Consider the following 26,406-nt stretch of genomic DNA (forward strand, 5'->3'; position numbering starts at 1 on the left):
ACAAAATTTGGAATGACGAAATGGTTTATTTTGAAAACAGCTCGTCAATTAGGGAAAGAAGCCTTCTGAGAGAATATGTGGTCATTTAAATGACCAGAAAAGGGAAAATAAACAGAAAAATGTCTAAATGGGTCCTCTTTTTTTTGCCAGTACACTAATTTCTATGGTTCGCTATGTTAATTAATCGTGGATACTATAATCTCACTTGCTGAGTGTTAAAGCACATTTTGCCCCATTTTGTATGATGGTAGCTGAACGTTAACAGCTATTGTATACATCACATTCTGATTCTGAGCATGACCATCTTTAATTGCAAGAAACTGAAAAAAAATCATCTTCCACTCTATGAACTTGCCATAAGAGTCACCGGGCTGCAACGACAACAGCTTTCTACGTGGACGTTTTTACTGAATCAAGAGGTGTGGGGTGCATAAAATGACGTTGGGGAATCATAAAAGGCAAAATAAGGTATCTTAAAGGAAATTGGTTTTCCCTTTCATGTCGAGACGTGTCTGAAATTCATTTAAGGTGATAAACCACATTAGCAAAGCTTGGTTTCCAGAATGCTAACAGAACTACTATGTTTGCTCGGACAAGCTTTAAAAAACAGTGAAAACACATTAAGTAAACCACTTTACTGTCAGTTTGGATGACTTTGGGCATCCAGTTGGAAGAAGTTGGTCCAGTTGGAAGAAGTTGGTCCAGGGTGAAGGCTGGTTGTCTGAGTAGTGAGCAGGTGGCTAGCTCAAAAGGGGAAGCGCCCGTCCTTTGGGAAGCCAGGCCTGGCTGGGCGAGCTGTACAGGCTCTGGGGAGGGGGTGCATTCGGGCTATGGAAGCGGGGACCTCCGCTTGCATAGCTGCTTCCTGTGGGGGTCTGTGCAGGTTGCAGCGGGCGACTTCAGATCAGCTTTCCTCTTAGCTTGGCCTGGCTTGCAGGAGAGGAGATTGCTCCACCTCGACTCTGCTTTCCTGCAACAGCTGAGAAAAGTTACAAGCAGACCGTCTCCAGGGCGGTCGGCTGTTAAGTTCCGATGGTGGTTTCATAGAAAACAGACTTTACTCACCCTGGCTGGTACTAGAAATGTTTGTGGGTGTCCAAACCCAGGTGCCTGTCTCCCCGGTGTGAACCACTCACCACGAGGGCTCACAGGCAAAGAGAATGATAAGCCTGGGGAACTTGGCTTCACAGCATGGGCACCCTGCTGGGGAGGGGGGCGGGTACTTGGAGCCTGTAAAAATCTCACATTTCTTTGTGGTTTACAACGTACAATCTGATTTTATATTCCATTTGGCTGAAAGCACAACAATGTCTCATCCGCTGTCCATCTCCACCAACACTATTCAGCTGCATATCACTGCCGGCTGAGTCCATAAACAGCAGGTATTACGTCCTTATGTATATTATTCCAGCATTTTAATTGGATAGCTTCAGCCTAGGTCCCTCACAGCTCATTACTGAGAGCTTGTTAACTGCGAACGGCAATTCCAACTATTCACTTGCTTAAACACTGATGGGGCTGGCTTCTTTGTCAGGTTGTGTGAATACTGCCAAGAGAATTACAGACCTTGTTGGCATTCTCGCAAAGGCTTTGGATCTTTTTGGAACGTTTTACCACAGTATCAGAATCCGAGCAAATAACAAAACACATGAACTGTACATGAATAGACCCATTATGTTACAACTGATTAACATCCAAATGTTCCGCTGCTGTGGTTAACTTCTATCTGTGGAGAAAGCAACACTAAATGTCCCATAGCTAAATATGAAAATTACAACGTCTTGCATTGTTGACTGATTTGTGACCAGTCAACAATGCAGAATCCATGGTTGGCAATACAAAGGTTGGTCAGTCACATCATAGTCCATAGTAACATTTTATGGTATTGAAGTAGAGTAGTCCTTGTGTATATTTTATTTCTAATGAGGTCTTGCCAGTTTTCTGCTGCAATAACTATATGTGTAAATAAGACCACAGCACTGCTTGACTCTGCTTTAAAGAGCCAAGTTGAGCCTTAATGGGTAAAATAAGTGTTTTGAAGTTATAAAAATAAATTGTATAACCCATTTTAAAAAACAAAAAAACAAAAAATAAAAACCACAACTTCCAGTGTGTTGGGCATTGTCCTTCAGCACTGGGAGGCGTGACATAAGTTGTGCCACCGAGGTTAAAGGGCATACACTGCAAAAACGGAACTTAAAATAAGTAATATTTTCTTAAAATGAGTGTATCTGTCCTTGATTTGAGCAGGTAAATAAGACTATTTGCCAATGGAATAAGATTTTTGCACTTAAAATAGGAACAACTCATCTCCATCATCTTATTTCAAGTACAGAATGTCTAATTATCTTATTTTAGGGGTCAAAATACTCATTCCATTGGCAAATAGTCTTATTTAGCTGCTCAAATCAAGGATAAATGCATTAATTTCAAGAAAATTTTACTTATTTTTAGTTCCCTTTTTGCAGTGTAGAGAAATTCAACAGCAATTCAATAGTGAGTGGGTGACTACAGGTTTGACATGATTCAGTGCTGAAAACTTAATTGCACAAAAAATACCACTGTTTCATTTTTCAGTCTTCCAAAAGACTTTGATATAAACTCTAATGCAAGAATTTCTGTCCAAACTCCAGTGACCACCTGTGCAGGTCAATTGGCTACACGCTGAAGAAGCAGGTGCTTTCGCCCGGAGCTGTCCTGACTTTTTTTATTTTTAAAAGAAAATCAGATGGAGAGAAGCACATTGGCGCAGGGGTCGAGAGTGAAAAAATGAGGAGCATATCTGATGAGAGGCCGCAGTTTCATACAAGTATGAGAACTCGTTTCATACTAGCACAAACGTATGTGAATATAAATATGAAGCTCCTGTTATCTTTGCAAAACACAACACCTGTTGCACAACACTGGCCATATATTATACAAGTCAGCTACCTATGCACGTATACTCCGAACAACAGCGTGTGTGTAGTGTGCTATGACTGTAATATATAAATAAAACAAAGTACCACGGCACCTCAATCCAAACATTTATAAATATATCAGCTGTCCTATGCTAATCTGGCCCCACAAAACGAACTCTGATTAATGCACTAAATCCACACATTGCAGAATTGCATGGATATAATTGGTTCTCACTTCCACGGTCCCATTTTGGTCATTAGGTGTGTCGTCTTGCTCATAATCACATTCCAAGTCCGAACAGATTTGACGTTATTCCAGAGATCCAGCTGTCGGTTCAGATTCGTTCTGGTATGGTCTAATACTCATTAATCCGACGAAAACTTCTGCCATTTCTTCATATTAAACAAAAACGTCAGAACAGTTGACTTCATGCAACTCCACCCACCAAAATCAGCATATTTCTACAGTTAAAAGAAAAAACGCTCCAGAAACAAAGTTTTGAGGTGATATTACAGTTATCTCAATAGTTGCAGATTTGATTTGATTTCCCCTTTAAATTAGTCTATCCTTCCTTTATACGAAATGCAGACTTACAATGGGTTTGAGATGACAGTCAGAGCTTGGTTTACACAGTGTGGAATCTTGCAGGTGGAGGAGCATAATTGGCTTACTGTAAAAAGATGCAGGTATGGCCAGGAGGGAAGTATATAGATCCTGGGGTTAATGCTGGGGAGTCACAGAGGCAATGGAGAGCGGGCAGGCAGGAGGAGTAAGCACTCACAGCTGTGGGAGATAACTGCCAAAGGTTATGTCAGCAATGAGGTCTTAGAAGTTGACTGGGAAGGCATCCGACGGAAATCAACCAACTGTGTGGGACCATCAGGCAAAGAATGACTGCAACACTGCTCCTTAAAAAACACTGCAGGAGATGATTGGAACGACACACAGGTAGCCCTCTGGCAGAGCTCCTCAGGCAAAAGAGAGGTAACACACACACACACACACACACACACACACACACACACACACACACACACACACACACACACACACACACACACACACACAAAGCATATACACCAGGATCCGGACAATGACAGAGGAAAGTACATTGCAGTGGCATAGTAGCAGCAGGTCAGGATATGACAAGTTGGACTACAAACTAAAACATTAACGTTCAAAGGTAACTCTAATCATATAGGGTTTTAACTTTGATTTAAAGATTTAAAGGAACTCACAGTTTCAGCTCTTTTTTACAGTCTTCTGGGAGTTTGTTCCAGGTAAGTGGAGCATAGGAACTGAATGCTGCTTCTCCGTGTTTAGTTCTGGTTCTGCAGAGCAGGCTGGAGCCAGAAGACCTGAGTGGTCTGGAGGGTTGATACACTGATAACAAGTCTGTGGTGTATTTAGGTGCTAAGCCATTCAGGGATTTATAGACTAACAGAAGTATTTTAAAGTCTATTCTCTGAGATACAGTGAGCCAGTGTAAGGACTTTAGAACTGGGGTGATGTGCTCTACTTTCTTGGTCTTAGTGAGGACGCGGGCAGCAGCGTTCTGGATCAGCTGCAGCTGTCTGATCCACTTTTTAGGCAGACCTAAGATAAATCCATGGATTAGTTTTTCAAGATTATCGCTGCTGAGACATTAGTCCTTTAACCCTTGAAATGTTCTTTAGGTGATAGAAGGCCAATTTTGTAATTGTGTTTAGATGCTTTTGGAGGTTCATGTCTGAGTCCATCACTACACCCAGATTTCAGGCTTGATCGGTGGTTATTAGCTGAAGCAACTAAAGCTCTCTAACAGAATAGTGTGATTGACAGTATCGAATACAGTATTGAATACTGCACTGAGGTACAATAATACCAGCACTGTAGTTCTTCCACAGTCTGCATTTATATGGTTGTCAATAAACACCTTGATAAGTGTGGTCTCTGTACTGTGGTGAACCCCAGTAAACCTCAATGAACAGAAGGAATGTGTCAAAGAAAGGTTCCCTTGAATGCTAGAATGTACTTAGTTTCTCCCATGACTAAATTGCCAAAAAAAAGCCAATGAAGTATTGTCACATAAACATCTGGCCTTCTATTTTAAATTAGCCTCAAAACATGATGGTGAAGATGTTAAAAACAGTCAGCCCAGGTGGCAAATATGACAACAAATCAAACCAAATGGCACCTAATGAGAAGCAGCCTTAGAGCCAGAGGCAGAAACAATGACACCTACTCATATTATCAGACAGCATCTGGACGAGTACTGGAGTAATTACTAAATGATTATGAAAAAGATCTGTTGATGTCAGAAGATGGGTATTAATCAACATCTAGATTACAAATGTTGGAACGGAGGAGGCGGTCTGATGCACTAGACAATTTTTGAAGAAAATCTCAAATGAGATCCTTCTGTAGTACAATGACTAAAACTGCAATCGGATTGTAAACAATGTCACATTTTAAATTTCCGTGGTTTTCTGGTGATATTCAATATTTAATTCAAATCAAATATTTCATGTGGTCAAAGTAGTAAATTGCCAACATAACGCCTTTTTTACTTGTTCTACTTGACGCTCTTGTAGGCATCGGTCTCTTGAGGCCCTTGCAGTGCAAAGAAAACAAAAAGCAAACAAATTACAAGGGGGCCCTCAGACCAGTCTTCATCACACAAATCAAATCCCACCACTGTCACTCTTCCTTCACAGTAAATTTGTCTGAGAAAATGTACTTAGCAAAGACAACATGTGGTCCCATTAAAAAAATTTAAATCTTCAGTTTGAGTAAATTGTACTCATACAAATTTACTGTGTCAGATGGATCAAAAGATTCTATTTGACCATTAAGAGAATGACAATGTAATACTGGTCCGCCAGTCCTGCAGCATTTTGTGTTTTCATCTGCCATGAAGTAAACAAACCTCCAAACAGACCTTTCTCAGTAACTGGTCTTCCATCTCTTGCTTGTTCTCTCATTTAATCAGCTAGCCTAAATCGTAAAAGGAAAGCTAAAATTTTCAAAATTCCACAGGAACAGCAAGTTGCAGCACAATGGCACAGCCGGAGACTGCTGGGCTGATAACCCAAAGGTAAATGGATTGAAGCTGTCCTCTGCTAAGCTTCTCTCCATAACTTCTGGTACAGCCAGAAATCACTCCTGTACTTCTGTTGCATTCCATTTGCCTTGGAAATCAAAAATGTGAGCTGGGTGGTGGGTAAACTTGAGTAAAAAGTGTTGCAGTTAACACAGTAGGAGACATCGAGATTCCAACAAAAAAACAAAAGGTTAGGATTGCAATATGGCGACGACCAGTAAGGCTTTCCTTTTGTTCATAGTACGTCTTTTAAACATCCTTTAAAGCTGTAAGTGGTCGTTACAGTTGATTTCTCTGATCAGATGCTGGGATTTCCGAATACAAATGGTATGCAACATCATACCAGAATATTTTGACAAGCCAGTTGGTGGTAAAACAAGCAGACAATTCCATGAAAGAATGCTAGAAATCCATGATAGCAACTGCTGTTGCAGTTAAAGTCCAGGGCTGGATACACGTGTTAGTCTGGAAACAATTTTTCAGGGGTATTTAGCTCTAAATGGGGTGCGCTTGCCAAGCTTAGCATTAGAAAAGTAGTGCCGTTGATGTGTGCATTCTCCAGTATACTCAACGTTTGTCCCTTTACCACAGCAAACGGTTTTTGTAGGATTAAATTCACGCGATGATTTCAACAAATACAAAAGAAAACAGCATATAGACAAGCTAAAATGAGTTATACGTCATTGTTTCAAAATGCTCAGCAGGAAAAGAGCTCCTTGACATCTGTCTGGCCTGTCCTTATTTGCAAAAGGTGCAAAAACCTTACCCTTTACCCTGAAGCATAAGGAGCTGCGACCAAGCACAGAATAACTCATTGCATATACATTGTATATGCATCATCCAGATGCATATACTGTCTGATGTCCATTGACTTCAACTGAGTAAAAGGACTTTAGCCACCTTTGACATGTACCGGTACTCTGCAGGTTTTGGATTAGATCAGCAATAAAGCACCATGGCAAATCATTGGTGGTACTATGATTTCCAACCTAGAGAAATTAGTAAAAGCTAATAATGTTGTGTGGTCTTTCTTAAAAGTTTGACTGAATTGGTGACCGTTTTCTTTGCACTTGTGGGTAGTGTGGCCGAGTGGTCTAAGGCGCTGGATTTAGGCTCCAGTCTCTGTGGAGGCGTGGGTTCAAATCCCACCACTGCCATTCTTCCTTGGAATAACAGGGAGTTTCTTTCTGTCACTTATGAAAATTGAATAAGCTTATGCCAAGTATCTGAACTTCCCTCTCTTGCTTGTTCTCTCATTTCATCAGCTAGCCCAAAAACGTAAGAAGCAAGCGAAACCTTTCTAGATTCTCCAGGGACTACAGGGAAAGCTGAGTGGTGCAGTGGGGGTGTGCTGGGCCCATAACCCAGTGTTTGATGGATTGAAACCATCTTCTGCTAAATCACTGTCTATGAATTTTGGGTACAAGTAGGACATAGTGAAAATAGTTCTTCAAACACAAGGGCTTTGCTCTTGATTTAACTGAGCCTCTCCACACCTAAATCCTGATGGTTTGTTTATTAACAAAAAAGTAAGACGATAACGGCTGTTTTTGTATTAAAAGCAAAGTAATCCGTGAGGAATGATCTCTTTTCACGAAGGAAACATGAAATGAAAGGACACATCAGAGTTGCTTTCTCGTTCAACTTGTTTTCCACAGTTTGCAAACGTCCTCTTAAACAGCAGAGTTAAAGCAAACTTTTCACATTACTTTTGGTATTTCTCACCACAGAGGATATGCAAGGGTGCGGGATTCAATCACGCCTGTCCTTATGTTGCATTCCATTTGCATCGCAATTCAAACACAGGAGCTGGGAAGTGTGTAACCTGAGTAACATAATTAGCCTGCTCACATACTTCTACCCAGTTGTCTGGTGTTCCTTTGATCTACTGTGTGTCAGTGACAGATCAGAAATAAATTGCATAAGTCGTACACCAGCACAAGAAGTCATTTCAAGCTTTCATTACTTTAGACACAAGAATTGCAGAATCTGTAGACAAAAATGCCACAACACTGTCCTATTTCTGACAGTCACGTTAAAAGTCATCATGGAGGAGCAGTGGATTTTTTTTAGGGTCTAACAAATGAATGTTTTCCAGCAGCACAAGGAGCTACTTCATGAAATTAGTTGTATGTGTTGAGAGGGGTTTTGTTTTGGCTTTAGAGGAGGTAGGTCAGGGGTTGTATGCCTTTTTGCGGTATCAAGATTCAGAGGAGTGGATATGACAACAGGAGGGGACTGAGTGAACTGTGACTAATTTAAGAGAGCAAAGTCCTTGAACCAAATTTTATAGAGCAAATTTCAAGAGTAGAAAAAGGGGGGATTTCATTTTGAATTGCTGCAGAGACAAGGCTCTACTTTCAGCAGGGGGCAACCTAAATCTGTTCCTGTCTGGCGCTTCAGGTACCTCAGATAGGTAGGAGAGGTCAGAATAAGAGCAGATGGCCCATCGCGTGATTAATTTATTCTTATGTATCTGTTGTTTCTCAGAGAGTGGAAAATCCTGTCCTCTCCTGCTCTTCCTGCTGCCAGCAGCAGTCAGCCATTGGACCGTACAGCCCGGCTGCTTTCTGTCAGTCCCTGTTCCTCCTCTGTTTCTTCTTTGCAGTCATCTTCCGTGTGAGCACCCTGTGTCTGTTTCCTCTATCTCTATCCAACGGAGATGTCCTTTTCATTTTCTCCTTATTGCTTTCATCACGCTTTACTATCTTAACCCTGTGATTCCTTTGCCTTTTCTCGTTCTTATGAGTCATTCCAGTGGAGACCTTTCTGCCCTGCGGCCATTTTTTTACAATTTAAACACCTTTTCTTTTTTACTGTGGTTTGTACTTTTCCTTCAGCTGTTCTTTTACTTTCTCTTGACTTTTTTTTTATTAGGATTTTATGTGACACACAGCAGAGCAGAAATGTCAAATGGAAAGAAAATATATGAATGCAAATGCACATCCCATTTTTGGATATTTTTACCTGTAAAAACTGTTGAAAACCAGTCTCTTTTACTCTTGTAACCCTAAATAACTCCCAGTGCAGCCAATCAACCTTCAGAAATCCCGTACTGGTAGAGCCCATGATGTGGTTCAATCTCAGTATAAATGCAGCTGTTCTGCACAATTCTACAGCCAGAAAATTTAAGATATTTATAATTTTGGTCATGCGCCAAAGAAAAAGAGTATGAGATTAGTGCTCCTCTTTGTAACAATCTTTTTTTATTTTTTTTTTATTTTATTATTTTTTACAAAAAACTAATAAACATGTTTGTCACCAACTAGGCAAAGCTGGTAGAAATATACCCAAAAGACTCTGAGATGTATTTAGAGTGAAATGTGGATCTATGAAGTATTGATTCAGGAAAGCTCAATACAAATGCACTCCACACTTTTCAGATTTTTATTCCCATTTTCATGATAATCTTCATGGTGTTATGAGTTCACTAATGTTCTGTAACGAACCTCTAAGGCTGAATACAAATACACATCTCTCTACACATACACATATTATCCAAATAAAATACATTGAAGTTTATTTTGACGTGACAGAAGGTTTGAACACCTTTGTAACACATTCTAACTCCATAACTGGGAAAGAAGCTATTAATTGTTTAAACTTGTATCTTATTGTGTACCTTACTTGTTTAAAGAGCTGTTGACACTTTATATTAACCTCAGGAGTTATTAGCATAGGGAAAATTTGAAAATGTTTCCGTAATTGCCCATTTTAACCTGGTTATAATAATGCAACATTATGATAAAGGGAGCTTTCAGACAGACTCCTCTCAGCGGGGTTTAACCAAAAGGGATCATTTTAATGTGCTTAACGATGCATCCCTAATTTCTGGTACAAAACTCCTCAACTTCACTTTTCCCGCATTAGGAAACCAGGTGGTGTTTTCATACAGCTTCAGCTAAACAGCTTTTCTCAAATCCACAAAGACACATTCAATTCTTTCCTCAACAGTGTGTAAAAGCAGATTTTCTTAATGCAGCTTGATGATTATGTATGAGAATGGATACACAAAAGTAGCGTAGAATACATAGAACTGAGGGAATTTGGTGTCTGAGCTGAATAATTTAATGTGTTCAGACAAAAAAAAAAAGCAAAGGATTTCAGGGACATATGAAGAAAGACTAGTGCTGTTTAATGCTGAAATGGAAATTTAGGGCATCTACAGTGTGTGGACTTGTCAAAGTGTCCTCAAAGAGCATACTTAGTTACATTTGTAATTGCTTTGTGAATCTGGTCCTTCAGTTTGGGAGCTAGATTTCTTGGTATGACTGCAGACAGGTTTTAGCTGCAGCTGAATATGATACACAGGGGTTTAATTAGGTCTAATCATTGACCATCTTCATTTCCTTTGAATAAATATTGATACAGAAAAAACAACAACGACAAACCTTCTGAACTATAATTCATGTGATTTTTTAATACTTCCTGTAGCAGCTAACTGTGCTGCTAAAACTAGTAAGCAGGAGTAAGGAGATGAGATTCAGTGTCAACTTTGCTATTTATTGTTTGTTTCCTCTATAATACTGCAGCAATGTTTTTTATTAGTGCAGTAGGCTGAGAAATGGCTACGTATTACCTCATATTGAAACAACAACCACATCCCCCCCCACACACTTTTTTTGCTTGTAATGGTGAACTACTCTTCATTAATTTTTCCCATCGTGTTCATGCAACTTTACATCAGTTGATGGCTCTCTTGTGCCTCTGTGGATGAACCAATCAGATGTTAGCTACGGGCTCAGGGTAGGTGCAGCTCTAGCCTTGGCAACACACAAAAATGAGTCTCCTCTCTGTGATCCACATACAGTAAAAGCCTCTTTATATGTTAAAACAAACTGAAAATGGGAGCCAAATGCATTAGAATTAGTTGTGTGGTGTTCGAGGAGACTAAACTGTGTTATTCATGCAGTTTGGTAGTAAGCTTTGGTCTGGGTCGTCCAGTAGATAGCCTGTTTAGAAAGGTGTCAGATGATCAGGGATTTTGCATTTGTTTAACTGGCATAACCAGTTCCAACATGTGTTTTAACTGTTATCACATTGCTACCCAGCCAGTAGCATGTCCTGTGTTGATTAAAATACGTTTATTTTTGCTGTCTCTATGTGCTTCTCTGTGCTTACTCCCCTATTGTTCATCACCACCATTTAGTGCCAGTGGATTCTGCAGTATCTATTCAATTTATATAACGTCAGTTCACAACATGTCACCCCAAGGCATTTTATAAAGTCAAATTCTATCAAATCATCCATACACATTGATCAAAAAGTTTCCTATGTGAGAAAACCCAGTAGATTATGTAAAGTCTTGACAAGCAGCATTCACTCCTCATGAAGGAGTGTAGAGCCACAGTGGACAGTCGTCTGCATTGCTGATGGCTTTGCAGCAACCCGCCATAACGAGCATGCATGTGCTAATTATGCTAACAGCTAATAGAAATTGAAATCTATTACCACATCCAGTCCTTAATTGGTTGACGCGACGTTCAGATTGATGAACTCCTGCGAAAGACATTGCGGGTTCCGCTCGTTCTGCGCGAATTGCATCGCTCTAATTGCTCCGATCGCATCGCCCTAATCGCGCGGATCACATCGGTCCTAACCGCACCTTTGGCATAGAGATAATGTGTAAATCACCTGCTCAGGTCGCCTCATTCGCGTTCGGTGTGAACGCACCACTACAGTGCCTGCTCTCTCACACACATGCCCAGAAGTTGCTTCTGATATAAATAATTAATAAAATAAGTATTTAGAATGCTGCAGAGAAATAAAAACAACCTCTGATCAGTGGATAGCCAATGCTTGTCTTCTTCACAACTGTTTTCATTAAGTTTCTATTTGATTAATATGCGCTGTCCTTCACCGCTCAGTGTATGTTGGTCTGTAGGGGGCTGGCCTTGGTTCCCACTTCTTGCACTAATGGTTTGTGGAGTGCGTTACAGCTGCATCCGTATACACCTTGGTGGGCATGTGTGCTGTCTCCTTGTTAGACTCCATTTGGATGCAAGCTGCAGAGTGAAGCCAGGTGGAAACTCTGCTTCAGTCTGGCAGCCAGCAGAGAGTGCACGACACTCGGAGCAGGTGTGTCATCTCTGTGTATACAGCAGCGAAGCCTCCTGTTGAGCTTGTTGCCGGTGTTTGCAGTGACTCTGACAGGCTGAAATTGGTAGGTGAGCATGGGTTACCAGCTGTGACTTATCCTACTGTCCCTCTAACAGTGGCACAGCCTGAACCTGTTTGTTTTTTCAGGATCACACCAGCCATCTTTAATGAGCATGTTTGGAAATTGGCCCAACGAGAGTGAAAATTAAAGGTGGTACTGTCGCAAACAATGCCCTGAAGGTACTGGGATTTCCTCGTGAGGGAATCACACGGAAATGCGTTGTGATTGCCTCGCTCCCGTAACGCTGTTTTCCATAAACAGATATTTTGAAAAACATGTTACATGATTCCAAATGTGAAGAAAACAAGTGATTTCTTGTGGGACCGTCCTGCTGTTTCATGTCTTTAAGGCATGCGTGTTGCTGTTGAGCCACCCCTGTTGTGCTATATCACAAATGCATACTGAGATAAATCGACTGTAATTAATAGCGTCCTGCCATGTCAGTACCTGCCGGGTACTGTCTATCTGATAGATAGATAGATAGATAGATAGATAGATAGATAGATAGATAGATAGATAGATAGATAGATAGATAGATAGATAGATAGATAGATAGATAGATAGATAGATAGATAGATAGATAGATAGATAGATAGATAAATATTGTGATTTAATGCAATTTTTTTCCTAGTTTAATTTATCAAGTGTTTCAAAATATATACAAACAACAAATCAATTTGTTTCCTTGCCATGTGGATTAGTTGCTAAAAGACCCACAGCATCTAAACCTGGAGCAGTAAGTTAATGACTGCGTTCTGCCTACAATATATTTCAATCAAAATTGCTATTTTGACTTTTCTCCGCATTAACTACAAGCAACAAAAATGGCCTCTAAATAAAGATGTTTGTAAACAAGGACTATTTTAAATATGAACTTTTAATGTTTCTATTGATCAGAATATTATTCAAAAGAACAGCTTTTAATTTAATTGGACATCAATCCTTGTTGAACATAAAGTGCAAAGTCAAACCAACAAGCAAGTCTATGTATTAAACTGATTGACCTGTACTTAATGCTTTGTATGATTATACAAACTCTAAAACAAGTAATAAAATTAGATTATCTCACTGCTGCAACTGTCTTCCCTTCCATGTGGAGGCAAACCCACTTTAAACATTTTACCGATACCTAAAGGACGCGTCTAATTCCCTAATTGTTACATAGCCACAAATTGCAGACCTCTGCCATTTGGAAATTGCGTTATTTTAAATCACGATTATATTGAAAATGCGATTAATTGCTCAGCCCTAATAGATAGATAGATAGATAGATAGATAGATAGATAGATAGATAGATAGATAGATAGATAGATAGATAGATAGATAGATAGATAGATAGATAGATAGATAGATAGATAGATAGATAGATAGATAGATAGATAGATAGATAGATGTTCAATCTGGCTGTCAGGAGAATAGATTTCCATGCCCTTTAAGTACCAATGACTGTTCATGAGATCATTTAGACAATGAATGATGGCAGAAGTTAACCTTTCAGTTCCACCCATCTACAATATCAAGGTAAGTGAATGTTCTGCATGGTGTGGTCTGATATTAATCTAATTATTGAGTGATTGCAGCGATAATGAAGCCACAGTTGTGTTGATCCTGTAGCAGTGGTGTACATGTGTGGTATCCACGATGTGTGAAAGCCGCAACACTCTCATGTAGCGGAATCTTTCAAAACCGGTGGTGGGCTGGTTTATGTTGTGATCAAATTATTTATGCTACTCTTTCTAATATGTTATGAGGCAATACAGGAGTGTTATTTTTCCTGTGGCATCACGCCTAACCATGCCACAGAAAGAAAAGCCAGAAACATATCGATGTGTTTTCTCTCCATATATATGACATAATTCATATCTGTGTGCTGTTTCAGGTTTTACTAACCATCCTAAACCAAACTAAATAAGACAAATACTTCTACCGGGGAGTCACAACTAAAGGGAAGAGTGGAGTAAAATAGTTTGAAGCGCAGCAAAGACAAGGACAAGCTGTCATTGCCCACCTGCGGTAACCATGTTATGTCAGGGGTCCGGACCACATCTGTGCCCAGCGCTGTGTCAGATTGGGCAGTTATGAGTAATAAATCCTTTGTGTCACTCAGAAATTGCGTGAAGGAGGTGGTGGGGTTGGCCGGTAATGACAAGACAAACTATACTCTGCTTTGATTATTGGTATCTTTCATGGTTTTACACATCACTGAACATAATACAGAACATTGAAGGAATGAGACCTTTACTTTCGCCCATATCCAACAGTTTGTGTCTACACAAACTGTTGGATATGTAGGTGGATATGTAGGACATTTATGTAGGTGACTACATAAATTACGCAAATTTACCCTGTGAGGAAAGAAAAATCATCGTGTTATAAGGCAGCTGTCGAAAGATCTGATATTCCTGATGCTGCTGAAGCTGTCCTGTCAAACACAATGTCGTCGCTGTGTTCTCTCCTGAGTTATTACTGCTGCGCAATCTTCCATGAAACAGAAAAACATCTATCTTTTTTTTTTTTCTCTGTCTCGACACCAAATATATCTGAACAGGTGATGCTATGCAACATGCATCGCTGATAAACTGGTGGGTTTGTCTATATTTTATTATCTAAGTGTGCATTATTATTATTATTATTATTATCTATTTCTTTGGTCGGATCAGTGGCCTCAGCCCGATATCTGATCCAGGAATGATGCTGGACATTGAATAAGATTGATCCTATCTTTATTGTATTTATTTAAGGGTTCTAATAATATTTTACAGATGTAACACAATATTGAAACGCAATGATATTTCTAATCAGACAGAAGTTTAACTCGTGAAGCATAATGCCGCTGCTACTGTCATGAGCCCAGACTATGACTCTGTGTTATTCAAGCTTGTACATGTCTGAGACTCTTGTTTGGAAATATAATCAATAAAGATTCTTGTTTGGTTGGTGACAACACCCGCTTACATTAGCACCGAAAAAGCCTTCACCCAGAATTTTAAGTACTTGAGAAAATATGACACAAATGACCGAGTGAGAAAAGGGAATATGAGAAAATGTCCTGCCTGCGTAACGGTTAGTCACTAACAAAACTAACATTAATCACCTGCTTTGACATTTACATTCTAAACTGAAGCGCTATCATCCAGCTTCATAATAGTCTGAACTGCACTTGATCATCTTGATCATGACCTACAATAGACTGATCAAACATGAGCTAGATACAGAGTACAGAGAACAGAGTCTTTAAAACCAATTTTGTTGAAAGCACAGAGAGATTGCTTTGTGGTGATCACCCCATGTTGAAAATTCCACTACTGCTGCAGAATCATCACTTTTGTGACTCAAATATAACAAAAATGAGCATATAATAACTTTATATAATCAGGTGGTTTGCTATGAGGATGGTGCACTCAGCACTCAGAAAGCAAAGTAATATAAAGGTAACACACCTTGTTGTGATACAGCGTGAAACTGAATTCTACCTGACTGATCTGAGAATAGTTAGAGCTATAGAACCTGTCAAACACACTTCGAAGATGTGACAGGACTTAATGTTCAAGAAGTTCCACTTCTTTTCGTCACATTTAGGCCTAACTCGTGTATTTTTCTAGCCGTCAGTATAAATAGACAGAAAACGAGGTTACGCTTTATTTGAAGGGGTGTACATAAGACTGACATTACACTGTCATAAACATGACATAACACCTGTTATGAACATAAATGACTCTTTATGAATATTTAGGACTGTTGTCATTAATTGCCATTCGGTAAATTATGACACTATTAAAGCAAAGTTGACATTGTTTAAAATGTCTTTGTTATGACAACTTGACATTAACAGAGACAAGGTTAAGTTTAGGGCTTGATTTGGGATTAGGTTAAATTAAGATCTTGATTTGGGATTAGGTTAAATTAAGGGCTTGGTTTGGGATTAGGTAAAATTAAGGGCTTGATTTGGGATTAGGTTAAATTAAGGGCTTGGTTTGGGATTAGGTTAAATTAAGGGTTTGATTTGGGATTAGGTAAAATTAAGGGCTTGATTTGGGATTAGGTTAAATTAAGATCTTGATTTGGGATTAGGTTAAATTAAGGGCTTGGTTTGGGATTAGGTTAAATTAAGGGTTTGATTTGGGATTAGGTTAAATTAAGGGCTTGATTTGGGATTAGGTTAAATTAAGATCTTGATTTGGGATTAGGTTAAATTAAGGGCTTGGTTTGGGATTAGGTAAAATTAAGGGCTTGATTTGGGATTAGGTTAAATTAAGGGCTTGGTTATGGATTAGGTTAAATTAAGAACTTGATTTGGGATTTTGTTAAATTAAGGGTTTGTCATAACAAAGACATTTTAAACAATGTCAACTTTGCTTTAATAGTGTCATAATTTACCGAATGACATTTAATGACAACAGTCCTAAACATTCATAAAGAGTCATTTATGTTCATAACAGGTGTTATGACAGTGTAATGTCAGTCTTATGTACACCCCTTCAAATAAAGTGTTACCGAAAACGGTTTCAAACAAGCTTAAAAACCTAAATTATAGACTGGCTAGATGGGAACTGAAATCTTCTACAGTCATAGCAAATTATTCATTGTTGTTTTCCCCATGGGTATTGCTAAAAACTATTTGTTTTGTTCCTGTGAAACAGGAATCAGGCATCGTCTTGTTCGTCTTACGAGATGTGACGTTACACCACTTTAATTAATTGCACTTTTACCACTTTTTACCACACAAATATGCTGTCAGTGAAGATTGGAGATTTTTACAGTCCTTAAAGCTAACTGGAAAGGAGCAAATAACCAAGGTTATATTTGCATTTTACATTTAGCCAGATCCACAGTTTCATGTGAGAACTGAACTTTTTTTTCTACATCAGATAATTGGGACCACAGAGCAAAAAGCTCCTGCTGGCTGTGTATATGAGTGCGAGTGTGTGTGTGTGATAGAGACAAATTGGGGGGTGGTGGCATAGATCAGTGGACCAAATATATTTTCTCTTCCTCCCCAGTGTAGGCTGGACACGAGGCATATACAAGTGTCATCTCCCGCCGTGTGTGTTTGCGTGTCAGGACCCGTGCAGATGTCCGCTGTGTATTCGAATCAGTCACAGCACACCGCCTCCCAACACGGCTGAAAATCCTCTCTCATGGACCGCTGACGAAAACAGCCCATTTGGACAAAAAGATCACAGCACCAAAGGCCGTGGAATAGCTGCTGTCTCTGCAGAGTGCCCTAATAAAATAATAATGCACCAATGGAACCCTTAGAAGTAGACACAAACAGCTGCCTGGAGTCAAAGGAAGATCTGTCCATGTAGATTTATTGGCAAAAACCCATTTATAATGTTTTTCAACAAGACTTTCACTTGCCACTAAATAATTTCATACACTACATATTATATACATACATATATATATATATATATATATATATATATATATATATATATACTAAATAATTTCATACACTACATATTATATACATACATACATACATATATATATATATATATATATATATATATATATATATATATATATATATATATATATATATACGTACATACCATATTTTTCAGACTATAAGGCACACTTATAGTCTGGCTGATCCTGCAGCTTGTAGTGAAGTGTGACTTATATATCAAATTTAAATGGTAAATTATACAATTTAGATACATTTCAGTGTAACGAGCCATTAGGCTGAAATGTGCCGACAAGAACCTTGCCGGTTGAAGTAGCTGGCTTGTTATGCTAATTTACTCCATTCAACCTCCCAGGTATGTTCCTGGAATGAATTGCTGTACGAGATCACATGTCTGTTTGTAGCTTTGGATTTTGTGAAAACATTTCTAAATAAATGCAACTTATAGTGTGGTGCGAGTTTTATATGTTTTTTTTTTCTTCTTTATGATGCCTTTTTTAACTGATGCAATTTATTTTCCGGAGCAACTTTTAGTCCACAAACAAAAAAACAAAAACAAAAAAAAACAAATTTTTTTTTCTTATATATATATATATATATATATATATATATATATATATATATATATATATATATATATATATATATATATATATATACAAACTGGAAGGTGTTCTCTTTGCAAAATGATGATGATTTTTAAGGGAGAGGCTTTGGTCTTTTCCAACCATGTTTAACATTGTGATCTTTACTTCTGCATGAAGTAAACATATCGGGGCAAGCTTACTTCACCTATTTTTAATCTTTAATAGTGCACTGACTAACCAGAAGGCACTCTGTGAAACACCTCTACAGCTGCTGCCTCCAGTGTCAGGACAGATGTCTCCTACCACATAACAGAATCTGTTCAGGGAACATGACAAAACCCCTAAAATAGCCACACACAGAGAAGAAATCTCTTCCAGGGTTGCCCTTACCACACAGCTCATGAGCCTGAAAAGGATCAGTGTCAACATATCTGTTCACAATCAGCGTTCGTGTCCTAGGGGCTAACACAAAAGGTCTCAAGGTGGTGGATTAAGACCCATTAGGAGTTTTATCCAGACCCAAATCGAATATTAGAATTTCTTAGTAATTGCTTCATTCTTGCGGTGCAGCTTTTCCAGCCTTTAAATCAGGTAAAGCTATGATTTACACCAGAAATCAGCAGGCTGGCTGGGATTCTGTGTCTGCTGAGAGCAGCAAGTCTGTGGAGAGGTAGAAATGTTGGTGCAGTGTTGTCGTGGGCAACCCTGCTGGCTGAGGGCCTTTATCTGTGCTGTGATGATGGGGTCTTTCCACAGGAGAACGCAGCATTTCTGACAAAAGACGTCTACCAAAAGAATAATGTGCTGTTTCTGGACCATCCTGCAGGTTTCCCTGATCTAAATCCCATTGCATATGTTTGATGATGGATGATGAAGGAGATTAAAAAAAAAATCAGACAGCAGTTGTGAATCAGAGATGCTCTCCAGTAAAAAATATCTTAACCACATTTAATCTAGTTTCCAACAGCCTTCTGAAGAGATCAACATACAACTGAGACCTTGTTTCACACTTACTTAGAGTTCTTTTACCTGACGGTCTACACATTCTGATGTTGTTTTAATACATTCAATAATTGTGCCCCCCCCCCCCCTTTTAAAGCAACACAAGATGCAGATTCTTACAACCTTCTATATGTAATAATAATAATAATAATCCTTCTCCTTTTACAGTATTTCCTCCATTAAAGACTTTTTTTCTATTTTTGTAACACATTTTAATATCAGATAAAATTTACAGAAGAAATGCAAAAATACACTCATCAAATGATTGTTTGTTAATGTTTCATTTACAAAAAGAGAAAAAAACAGGCTCTATTTTAAAATATGATAATAACTTTCAGGCTTTGACACCTGGACAGCCTTCTGTAATTAACTGGACCACAATTTCTGTTCTTTACCAGAAAATTCTCAAGAGCATTGTCCAGTTTGTGACATTTTACGTCACGCACAGTTGGGTTATAAAGCGGGGCAATAGCCTGAAACAAACAAAGAAGTCTGCCTCTGAATCAACTATAAAAGCCAAAATGAAGGTTTTGTAGTACACTGTAAAAAAAATCTGATGTTTTTACTGAAAAGACTTCGGCAGCTGTGCTTACCAGAATTTTTCATTAAAAAAATACAGCAAAACTGTAAGCAAGGTTACTAACTCACCTGTATATTGTACAGTAAAAGTATAAACCAGTTTACAGAACCACCTGTCTATTTTACATGTTAAAACTGTGGACTGCTTGTTATCTTTAAATGTACACATAACAGCTATTTTTTATTATTATTAGATTTCTGTGGCACTAGTGGCCCTTTTTGTTGAAGGTAGACATGCAGCAAAGGACTGCCAGCTGGAACTGAACCTGGGTAAGGCTAGCCAAGGTCTGAGGCCTCCGTACATGAGCCGCACACAGTACCCCCGCACCACCAGGGCTCCCTAATTGTTACTTTTAAACACATAAATTCTAATTATGACTGGTGCCATGACCACACTTTTTTTTAATCATAACCCCAGCATCATAGCATAAGAGGGTGGCGATTGAAAGAAGCACCTGCTCAAGTACTGACAACCTCTTAACTGAAATTTGCAGTGTCCCCAGTTGAGAAGCTGGATGCCTTCTGGGAAAAAAAAGAGTCATGGGGAAATGAGACAGGTTTTGTCTCTTACTTGGAACATGTACTTACGGCCCACAAAACAACACAGAGGCTCCTGTACACTATTGCACCTCTTTGATATGGTGTTTTATGCAGTCTTTGCCTGCATGGTTTGGTCCTTTTGTTTCTTTTTTACCACGTCTCTGTTTTGTACCTTTTCCGTTTTGTTTGTTTTATAGCCCAATATTTTCAGGTAGAATATGAAGCCATCTACTCTTGCACTTTTTGAACATCTCATATTTCACTGTATGTAAAGGCTTCTGTCAACAAGACTCGTCCTGGAGATTTTTGGTTACCTTACCATTTGATCAGGACAGCATTTAGGTAATTAAAACTAACTATGAAGCAGCAATTGAATGACATGCGGGGTATGAAATGGACGTACAAAATCATGAAATCTTTTGGTATTCCTACAAATGAGGTACACTTTGGTGAATCGACCTAGAGCCACTATCTGCATCTTACATTATAAACAGCTTGATTTCCAACCAAAACAATAGATCCCTTGTTTTCACTTTTGGAGGAAGCCATGTCTTTATCTTTATCTTTATCTCTGTCTCTTTATGGGCCAAAGAAAAGCATGTAGATAGACTTAAAGAAGAAGGCTAAACAGATAAATGTCCGGTATTATGATTCTCACAAAGGACACATTCTGGACTCCATACACACATACGTGCACGCACTTACAGTCCAGGCGTCGCCATCATATCCCCTGCCAGGGCAAGGCCAATTAAGCTGGCACTGTCTTTTGGCCTTAACTACACCCCCGTGCTTTCACACACATGCACACATCCACTCAAACACCGTCTGTGTCTCTCTCCTCTGACTCTCTGTCTGACAGGGACAGATGGACATGTGTGAGGCTGATAAAAGAAGCCACGCTCCCTCCCTCCCTCTCCCCCTTGAAAGAGCTCAATGAAGATTGATAGGACCACTTACATAAACCCTCCCACACAGGCAAATGCTCCCAGATTAATAGCCATACTCTGGAGAACTCGTCAGAGAATGGGTTTCCTAGAAGTCTTCAGAAAGCTGCAAACTTTAGACTAATTGACAACAGCATTATTTAACATCCTGACTGAATTGATGGCTGCGTTTTTCTTCTTCTTCTGGATTCTGAGGGGTTGGATAGACAATCGATAAAAGCAAAATGATGTTATTGCTCTTATTACAAAGGGCACTGACGAGAGACTTAGGGACTCTATGAATTAGCTGGTTCCAGACTGTTGAGGGACGGAGAATGTAGTCAGAAAAAAAACACACCAAGAATAGGATGGGTGAAAGTGTGATGCCATAACTAAAGCTGTGCACAAGTAAAAAAAGATTTTGCATGTGGATTTATGTAATTTCATGTGTCATGTGTATTAGTAAGGAATATTTTGTACCTAATCAGAAAAATGTAGGTGTATGACGCTGCTGCAGTACAGCAGTTGTGAAAAGATGCATTTTTAAGTGAAATATAGACACTTGGTATCTGTCTTTATGTGATTAAGTTGATTAAATATGATTCATTCAGACGAAAGGTTTAAGTTATGCTTGTAAATCCACTCCTGTATTGCTTTTATTCTGCTGATAATTCTGGTGTGGCGCATTTGTGGTTTTCTCATTAGCGCCTACTGCTGTTTGGGAAGAGAACTGCAGTAAGTTTGTCAGAACCAACACCAACAGCAGCAGAGGTACTGCTGCTGTTCCTACCTTCTTCCTGCAGGCGGACACCAGCCGCAGCTGTTTTCCATCCACAGCAATCAGGAGGAGTGCTTTAGGCGCCTGGAGACGGATGGAAGGCGGTCAGGTGAGCTAATGCTCTAGCTCCAAGTCTGTCCTTGTTCCCAGCATTTCCTCGGCTAACCCCTCTTTCCTCTCCTCCTCAGATCAAATCTTGTTCCTTTCCAGCTCCGTCAAGATTCTCCTCGGTCATCACCATCCAGTCCTCTGGCGGTCCCGTGAGCCTTCCTCGCACTCCAGGCGGGCTTTGCTCCTCCGTTCCCGCTGGCGTCAAGTCACCATCTAGCCTACCCACCCTCCACCAACCGCAGCCAGACTCACTCCCTCCAGTTCACCATCCACCACTCATCCTGTGATCGCACCATCTAGCCAGCCTCTGTTGTTGGTGCTCACCGCTCCTCTCTCCCTTCACACAGCTCGCCATCAGAGCCTTCCTAGCCGGCCTGGTCCACTACCACTACCCTCTTTTCCTACCCTTCAATAAATCACTTAAACTGTTTTGCTGTCTCTGTGTTTGTTGCTTCTGGCTCCTCCATGGAAAACATGGATGTAACAATCAGTCCATCCATCCATGTTTATCCACTCATCCAGGTTGGATAATAGCTATATGCAATATACATAGGTGTGGTGTTTGAATAAACTATTCAAGGATTGGTTTGCATGTTTAAATAAGTGTTCTGTGAATTTAGGAGTAATGGTTCCCATGCCTTTATTAGATATGTATTATTCAGCAGTGAGTTTGTTATGCTTATACTTTCCCAGGAGACCATTGTTAGGTTGTTGTTATTGGTTTTTCATGTGGCATTAAGTGAGACTATGTGTTTGAGTCTGTGGAGTGGTCCATCTGACCATCTGATAGCATTCAACTACTGTACCATCTGTCTACTGTGGGTAAGGAAACCATAACTCATAAGAACGTAACATTTTCACATCATGACTTCGCTACACTCGCTACAAAACTCTGAACTATTCCTGTAATGAGGAAGACAACGAAATGCCCTTTAGGTGCACAAAACCGTTCGGAACTTGTTCTTCAGCAGCAAACTTGTCTTTGTGACATCATCAAAAGTAGTCATTAAAGCCTGTCATTTTTGGACTTAATTTAAACTGAAAACTTTCACCTAATAGCTGCATTTACAAATGTAACATGTGAAAATGAGTCGAATGTTGGCCAGATTTACAGTACCAACAAAAGCTTTTACCAGTCTTGGATATTTTTCCCTTTATTTATATATATATTTTTATAAATTCAGTCATGGCTAATACAATTTGGCCTTTTGGAGAATACTTTCCACCAAAAAATATTGACCATATGGAAAACAGATTTACATAGTGGGAACAATAAAATCCCCTCTTCTTATTAGTATTTAGATGCACCACCGGCTGCACTGGGTCTGTGCGCAAATGTCTCCATCATTCTGGCACATCTGGACACAGCAATCTTTTCCCATTCGTCTTTACAAAGCAGCTCACACTGTGTCAGATTGCTTGTGGATCAGCCTGAAAAATAACTTTTCAAGTCTTCCCTCAAATTCTCAGTAGGATTAAGATCTGGCTTTTGAGTCCTGGCTTTTGATTTTTTTCTCTCATCAGACCAAAGCACTCTCTTCCCGGAGACGCCGACATGTCTTTGGGTGAATTCCAGGTGAGATTTCTTATAAACATTTTTTCTTGTATTATCCTATTCAGCTTTGGCTGATAAAGAACCTAGACCACAGCTGTTGAAAGGCACAGCCTCTCCCACCTGATCCACTGAAGCTTTTCAGTCCTTTAGAGTGCTTGTAGGTGACTTTTCTTAGCTATGTTCTTCTTTCACGGTCACTCTGGCAGGACGATCAGCTCCAGTTAGAATTAGACCAGTGCTGCAATCCCGCTTTTCCTAATGAGGATTTAAATAAACTACATGTGGAATCCTGTAAGGTGTAGATCTTTAAGTATCCATTGGCCAACTTATACTTCCCATGGATCTAACCTAATTGGTTAGAGAGTTCTTTTGTTTCCATGTTGTAATTGCAGTAGGAGTGCAGTTTTATACCACAATTACTTTCCACATATCAGTTACTCTCAATTAATCTTGATTTTAATAACTGACTCTGTTGGCATAAAAAAAAAAAAAAGAATTAGATGAGTCCATTTCATTACCTGAAATTAGCTTGAAAATGCATCAAAGCTGCTATCTTTCTTTCATTTTTTTGTTAAAGTAATTCATTTACAAGACCAGTTACAGAATTAAACATCAAACGGTGTTTAGGATTAGGAGTCTAGGCAATATAAAACTACTCCTATTAAAAGTCTTACCAGCAAAAAGAAAAGCAAGAACTGGACCAACAGTCTGGCTCAGGACTATTTAAGACAGAGTGTCATACGGAAACTCTATAAACAATTTTTCTCATTTACCAGGTGTCAGCTTTTTTAAAATCTCTGTCATGAGCCCTTTAAGCTCTTAACAAGACATCGTCCTTCCGGTATCTTTTGGGTTTTCTGTTTTCTTCAGCGTGTTCCTCTGGGTGTTTGGTTTAAGCCCACACACAGTTGCTCATCAATATTAATCAAAGTGTTGGGCAAGCAGAGCACCACCTCATCGACACTGATTCAGACTTAAAGCTAGAGCACAGGCAGAGTCTAACAGCAACTCCAACGGCTTGTTTGACTCTGGTCAGACAAAACATTCATGCACATTATTTGGTTCTACTTTTGAGACCAAACTCCCACTCATATGATTAAAGTAAAAAAACAAAACAAATAAAGGCTGGAATGGAAAACAACACAAGAGACATTAAGACAGATGTTGAACGCTATGAAGGCAAAGAGGCAGAACTTTCCTGATATTTGCTGCCGTGGTAGGGACAGATGCTACCCTGCCTCTGGTTGCATTCTCCTGATACAAAAGCAGCCAGTGGCCAGATCAAATGAGCATCTTTCCTGACTCGGTGTCCCTATAAGCCCCAATCAAGGCGCTGAATTGTAAACAGGGCCAGAGCAACAGAGCAAATCAATGCCACCAGGCCCTTGTGTCCTTTGGTTTATTGCTCTGATCGCCCTCACCATTCGCTTGTTCTCAAAAAAGGATGTGGATGCCTGACTAATAGAAAAAGAGACAAAGGTAAGGAGATATATAAGGGATTTAAATGAGGCCCTGCTTTATCTCTTAGTAATTATGCATCTATGCACTAACACCTGCCCACGCACATCATAAAAAAATAAAAAAATAAAAGCATACCCCTCCTGATGTCTGAGTTAGCTGTCAAACAACAAGGGCTGTGAAGAAAAAAAAAGTAACCTTACTTAATTGGGTTTGTATATTTCAATATCGAAATATATATTTTTTTACAAGGCTCCATAATTCAACGCTGCAGTGTCGCATAAAAGTGCCAAGGGAGCCAGTGATATGAGAGAAATACGGCAGGTAGTAGTTGACTGTGGGAGTAGTCTTTCCTTTTTACTTCTTTGACACACAGCCGCTGAATGAAGCTCTCTCTTTTTGAAGTCTCTGCCATCAAGTGAGAGGCTGCACTCTGATTGTCAGCTGAGGTCTGGCAAACATGAAAGTAAGGAAAAAAAAGGGGGGAAGGGAAAGTAGCTTCACATAACCAATTTACGCTAATAGATATGAAGCATGGGATACATTGGACCATCTTTAGTAAATGTATGAGTTCTGGTATTTATTGTGACCAATAACAGGGTTTTGAACAAATTATGTTCCGTTGCATTTGTGCACAGTTAACCCGACCTGTCGGGTCAGCTCTAAGCCTAACCCTAGCTCAGCTAACAGATTTCAAAGCCAGCCCCAGTCTACAAGCCCACTGCATTGCTTGTGTCCTCACTCAGTCATCTCTTCCGGTTCGCTGCCGTCTCAGCGGCCGGTCAGGCAGCTTCCCCTCTGTAACAAGCCACAGCACACAGCTCACTGTACCCATGAGGTTACCATAGCAAGCAGTTCAAATTAAATAAACTAAGTGACTCTTGTTTGGGAAGCAAGAAGCATAAATGCACCGTGTCCACATAAATGTTATTATTCCTCACAAAAACACTCAATAAATAGATTTTTAAAAAAAATAAGTAATGGCCTCTCACTTAAAATCAGACATTTTGTATATTAAAAATATAAAATGTCTGATTATAAGTGAAAGGCCACTAATTTTCTGACTTCCTGTTCCCCCACCCCTTTCATCTTTTAGTGAGTTGCTGGAAAGAGGGACTGCATTTACACTTTCATTGGATTCATATCCCATAAAAGTGCACAAATAGATGTGGTTTTATACAGAGCAGATTAAATGGATATGATAATGTAACCAGACTTAGAGGTTTTTAAATTCCATTTATTCATTAACTTATTTCAGTATTTGAACTGGGACAAGACATAAAACAATGTTGATGTCATCTTTTGAGATAATCTTCC

At 39.4% G+C, this 26,406-nt stretch overlaps 1 non-coding gene across 1 annotated transcript; it reads left to right on the forward strand.

Moving 5' to 3' along the window:
- The first annotated feature begins 7,058 nt into the window (after positions 1-7,058).
- Positions 7,059-7,140, forward strand: trnal-uag. Its single transcript has one exon. It is a non-coding gene; the product is annotated as a tRNA-Leu (tRNA).
- Positions 7,141-26,406: the final 19,266 nt, after the last annotated feature.

Source organism: Fundulus heteroclitus, chromosome 23 (genome assembly GCF_011125445.2).
Source record: "Fundulus heteroclitus isolate FHET01 chromosome 23, MU-UCD_Fhet_4.1, whole genome shotgun sequence".
NCBI lineage: Eukaryota > Metazoa > Chordata > Actinopteri > Cyprinodontiformes > Fundulidae > Fundulus > Fundulus heteroclitus.